We start from the raw sequence: 6,162 nt of genomic DNA on the forward strand, positions 1-6,162 counted from the left end.
TAGAAAAATTTTCGTCGAACGTCCGACGGAGTAGCACATCCGTCCATTATTTGCTAATAACTCGATAAATAATAATTGTAGCGAGTTTGGTGTTATGATATATATTGTTAGAAACCGTCTATATTACAGTGATATCACGTCGAAAATCGTCTAGGACCGATACGGAAAAAGTTTCCTCTTGGCGGTGGGACTTAGAAAAATTTTCGTCGAACGTCCGACGGAGTAGCACATCCGTCCATTATTTGCTAATAACTCGATAAATAATAATTGTAGCGAGTTTGGTGTTATGATATATATTGTTAGAAACCGTCTATATTACAGTGATATCACGTCGAAAATCGTCTAGGACCGATAGGGAAAAAGTTTCCTCTTGGCGGTGGGACTTAGAAAAATTTTCGTCGAACGTCCGACGGAGTAGCACATCCGTCCATTATTTGCTAATAACTCGATAAATAATAATTGTAGCGAGTTTGGTGTTATGATATATATTGTTAGAAACCGTCTATATTACAGTGATATCACGTCGAAAATCGTCTAGGACCGATAGGGAAAAAGTTTCCTCTTGGCGGTGGGACTTAGAAAAATTTCCAGAGTTTTGTCGACGGAGTAGCACATCCGTCCATTATTTGCTAATAACTCGATAAATAATAATTGTAGCGAGTTTGGTGTTATGATATATATTGTTAGAAACCGTCTATATTACAGTGATATCACGTCGAAAATCGTCTAGGACCGATACGGAAAAAGTTTCCTCTTAGCGGTGGGACTTAGAAAAATTTCCAGAGTTTTGTCGACGGAGTAGCACATCCGTCCATTATTTGCTAATAACTCGATAAATAATAATTGTAGCGAGTTTGGTGTTATGATATATATTGTTAGAAACCGTCTATATTACAGTGATATCACGTCGAAAATCGTCTAGGACCGATAGGGAAAAAGTTTCCTCTTGGCGGTGGGACTTAGAAAAATTTCCAGAGTTTTGTCGACGGAGTAGCACATCCGTCCATTATTTGCTAATAACTCGATAAATAATAATTGTAGCGAGTTTGGTGTTATGATATATATTGTTAGAAACCGTCTATATTACAGTGATATCACGTCGAAAATCGTCTAGGACCGATAGGGAAAAAGTTTCCTCTTGGCGGTGGGACTTAGAAAAATTTCCAGAGTTTTGTCGACGGAGTAGCACATCCGTCCATTATTTGCTAATAACTCGATAAATAATAATTGTAGCGAGTTTGGTGTTATGATATATATTGTTAGAAACCGTCTATATTACAGTGATATCACGTCGAAAATCGTCTAGGACCGATAGGGAAAAAGTTTCCTCTTGGCGGTGGGACTTAGAAAAATTTTCGTCGAACGTCCGACGGAGTAGCACATCCGTCCATTATTTGCTAATAACTCGATAAATAATAATTGTAGCGAGTTTGGTGTTATGATATATATTGTTAGAAACCGTCTATATTACAGTGATATCACGTCGAAAATCGTCTAGGACCGATAGGGAAAAAGTTTCCTCTTGGCGGTGGGACTTAGAAAAATTTTCGTCGAACGTCCGACGGAGTAGCACATCCGTCCATTATTTGCTAATAACTCGATAAATAATAATTGTAGCGAGTTTGGTGTTATGATATATATTGTTAGAAACCGTCTATATTACAGTGATATCACGTCGAAAATCGTCTAGGACCGATAGGGAAAAAGTTTCCTCTTGGCGGTGGGACTTAGAAAAATTTCCAGAGTTTTGTCGACGGAGTAGCACATCCGTCCATTATTTGCTAATAACTCGATAAATAATAATTGTAGCGAGTTTGGTGTTATGATATATATTGTTAGAAACCGTCTATATTACAGTGATATCACGTCGAAAATCGTCTAGGACCGATAGGGAAAAAGTTTCCTCTTGGCGGTGGGACTTAGAAAAATTTCCAGAGTTTTGTCGACGGAGTAGCACATCCGTCCATTATTTGCTAATAACTCGATAAATAATAATTGTAGCGAGTTTGGTGTTATGATATATATTGTTAGAAACCGTCTATATTACAGTGATATCACGTCGAAAATCGTCTAGGACCGATAGGGAAAAAGTTTCCTCTTGGCGGTGGGACTTAGAAAAATTTTCGTCGAACGTCCGACGGAGTAGCACATCCGTCCATTATTTGCTAATAACTCGATAAATAATAATTGTAGCGAGTTTGGTGTTATGATATATATTGTTAGAAACCGTCTATATTACAGTGATATCACGTCGAAAATCGTCTAGGACCGATACGGAAAAAGTTTCCTCTTGGCGGTGGGACTTAGAAAAATTTTCGTCGAACGTCCGACGGAGTAGCACATCCGTCCATTATTTGCTAATAACTCGATAAATAATAATTGTAGCGAGTTTGGTGTTATGATATATATTGTTAGAAACCGTCTATATTACAGTGATATCACGTCGAAAATCGTCTAGGACCGATAGGGAAAAAGTTTCCTCTTGGCGGTGGGACTTAGAAAAATTTTCGTCGAACGTCCGACGGAGTAGCACATCCGTCCATTATTTGCTAATAACTCGATAAATAATAATTGTAGCGAGTTTGGTGTTATGATATATATTGTTAGAAACCGTCTATATTACAGTGATATCACGTCGAAAATCGTCTAGGACCGATAGGGAAAAAGTTTCCTCTTGGCGGTGGGACTTAGAAAAATTTCCAGAGTTTTGTCGACGGAGTAGCACATCCGTCCATTATTTGCTAATAACTCGATAAATAATAATTGTAGCGAGTTTGGTGTTATGATATATATTGTTAGAAACCGTCTATATTACAGTGATATCACGTCGAAAATCGTCTAGGACCGATACGGAAAAAGTTTCCTCTTAGCGGTGGGACTTAGAAAAATTTCCAGAGTTTTGTCGACGGAGTAGCACATCCGTCCATTATTTGCTAATAACTCGATAAATAATAATTGTAGCGAGTTTGGTGTTATGATATATATTGTTAGAAACCGTCTATATTACAGTGATATCACGTCGAAAATCGTCTAGGACCGATAGGGAAAAAGTTTCCTCTTGGCGGTGGGACTTAGAAAAATTTCCAGAGTTTTGTCGACGGAGTAGCACATCCGTCCATTATTTGCTAATAACTCGATAAATAATAATTGTAGCGAGTTTGGTGTTATGATATATATTGTTAGAAACCGTCTATATTACAGTGATATCACGTCGAAAATCGTCTAGGACCGATAGGGAAAAAGTTTCCTCTTGGCGGTGGGACTTAGAAAAATTTCCAGAGTTTTGTCGACGGAGTAGCACATCCGTCCATTATTTGCTAATAACTCGATAAATAATAATTGTAGCGAGTTTGGTGTTATGATATATATTGTTAGAAACCGTCTATATTACAGTGATATCACGTCGAAAATCGTCTAGGACCGATAGGGAAAAAGTTTCCTCTTGGCGGTGGGACTTAGAAAAATTTTCGTCGAACGTCCGACGGAGTAGCACATCCGTCCATTATTTGCTAATAACTCGATAAATAATAATTGTAGCGAGTTTGGTGTTATGATATATATTGTTAGAAACCGTCTATATTACAGTGATATCACGTCGAAAATCGTCTAGGACCGATACGGAAAAAGTTTCCTCTTAGCGGTGGGACTTAGAAAAATTTCCAGAGTTTTGTCGACGGAGTAGCACATCCGTCCATTATTTGCTAATAACTCGATAAATAATAATTGTAGCGAGTTTGGTGTTATGATATATATTGTTAGAAACCGTCTATATTACAGTGATATCACGTCGAAAATCGTCTAGGACCGATAGGGAAAAAGTTTCCTCTTGGCGGTGGGACTTAGAAAAATTTTCGTCGAACGTCCGACGAAGTAGCACATCCGTCCATTATTTGCTAATAACTCGATAAATAATAATTGTAGCGAGTTTGGTGTTATGATACATATTGTTAGAAACCGTCTATATTACAGTGATATCACGTCGAAAATCGTCTAGGACCGATAGGGAAAAAGTTTCCTCTTGGCGGTGGGACTTGGAAAAATTTTCGTCGAACGTCCGACGGAGTAGCACATCCGTCCATTATTTGCTAATAACTCGATAAATAATAATTGTAGCGAGTTTGGTGTTATGATATATATTGTTAGAAACCGTCTATATTACAGTGATATCACGTCGAAAATCGTCTAGGACCGATACGGAAAAAGTTTCCTCTTGGCGGTGGGACTTAGAAAAATTTCCAGAGTTTTGTCGACGGAGTAGCACATCCGTCCATTATTTGCTAATAACTCGATAAATAATAATTGTAGCGAGTTTGGTGTTATGATATATATTGTTAGAAACCGTCTATATTACAGTGATATCACGTCGAAAATCGTCTAGGACCGATAGGGAAAAAGTTTCCTCTTGGCGGTGGGACTTAGAAAAATTTCCAGAGTTTTGTCGACGGAGTAGCACATCCGTCCATTATTTGCTAATAACTCGATAAATAATAATTGTAGCGAGTTTGGTGTTATGATATATATTGTTAGAAACCGTCTATATTACAGTGATATCACGTCGAAAATCGTCTAGGACCGATAGGGAAAAAGTTTCCTCTTGGCGGTGGGACTTAGAAAAATTTTCGTCGAACGTCCGACGGAGTAGCACATCCGTCCATTATTTGCTAATAACTCGATAAATAATAATTGTAGCGAGTTTGGTGTTATGATATATATTGTTAGAAACCGTCTATATTACAGTGATATCACGTCGAAAATCGTCTAGGACCGATACGGAAAAAGTTTCCTCTTGGCGGTGGGACTTAGAAAAATTTCCAGAGTTTTGTCGACGGAGTAGCACATCCGTCCATTATTTGCTAATAACTCGATAAATAATAATTGTAGCGAGTTTGGTGTTATGATATATATTGTTAGAAACCGTCTATATTACAGTGATATCACGTCGAAAATCGTCTAGGACCGATAGGGAAAAAGTTTCCTCTTGGCGGTGGGACTTAGAAAAATTTTCGTCGAACGTCCGACGGAGTAGCACATCCGTCCATTATTTGCTAATAACTCGATAAATAATAATTGTAGCGAGTTTGGTGTTATGATATATATTGTTAGAAACCGTCTATATTACAGTGATATCACGTCGAAAATCGTCTAGGACCGATACGGAAAAAGTTTCCTCTTGGCGGTGGGACTTAGAAAAATTTTCGTCGAACGTCCGACGGAGTAGCACATCCGTCCATTATTTGCTAATAACTCGATAAATAATAATTGTAGCGAGTTTGGTGTTATGATATATATTGTTAGAAACCGTCTATATTACAGTGATATCACGTCGAAAATCGTCTAGGACCGATACGGAAAAAGTTTCCTCTTGGCGGTGGGACTTAGAAAAATTTTCGTCGAACGTCCGACGGAGTAGCACATCCGTCCATTATTTGCTAATAACTCGATAAATAATAATTGTAGCGAGTTTGGTGTTATGATATATATTGTTAGAAACCGTCTATATTACAGTGATATCACGTCGAAAATCGTCTAGGACCGATACGGAAAAAGTTTCCTCTTGGCGGTGGGACTTAGAAAAATTTCCAGAGTTTTGTCGACGGAGTAGCACATCCGTCCATTATTTGCTAATAACTCGATAAATAATAATTGTAGCGAGTTTGGTGTTATGATATATATTGTTAGAAACCGTCTATATTACAGTGATATCACGTCGAAAATCGTCTAGGACCGATAGGGAAAAAGTTTCCTCTTGGCGGTGGGACTTAGAAAAATTTTCGTCGAACGTCCGACGGAGTAGCACATCCGTCCATTATTTGCTAATAACTCGATAAATAATAATTGTAGCGAGTTTGGTGTTATGATATATATTGTTAGAAACCGTCTATATTACAGTGATATCACGTCGAAAATCGTCTAGGACCGATACGGAAAAAGTTTCCTCTTGGCGGTGGGACTTAGAAAAATTTCCAGAGTTTTGTCGACGGAGTAGCACATCCGTCCATTATTTGCTAATAACTCGATAAATAATAATTGTAGCGAGTTTGGTGTTATGATATATATTGTTAGAAACCGTCTATATTACAGTGATATCACGTCGAAAATCGTCTAGGACCGATAGGGAAAAAGTTTCCTCTTGGCGGTGGGACTTAGAAAAATTTCCAGAGT

This window comes from Halictus rubicundus, unplaced genomic scaffold (assembly GCF_050948215.1).
Source record: "Halictus rubicundus isolate RS-2024b unplaced genomic scaffold, iyHalRubi1_principal scaffold0466, whole genome shotgun sequence".
Lineage (NCBI taxonomy): Eukaryota > Metazoa > Arthropoda > Insecta > Hymenoptera > Halictidae > Halictus > Halictus rubicundus.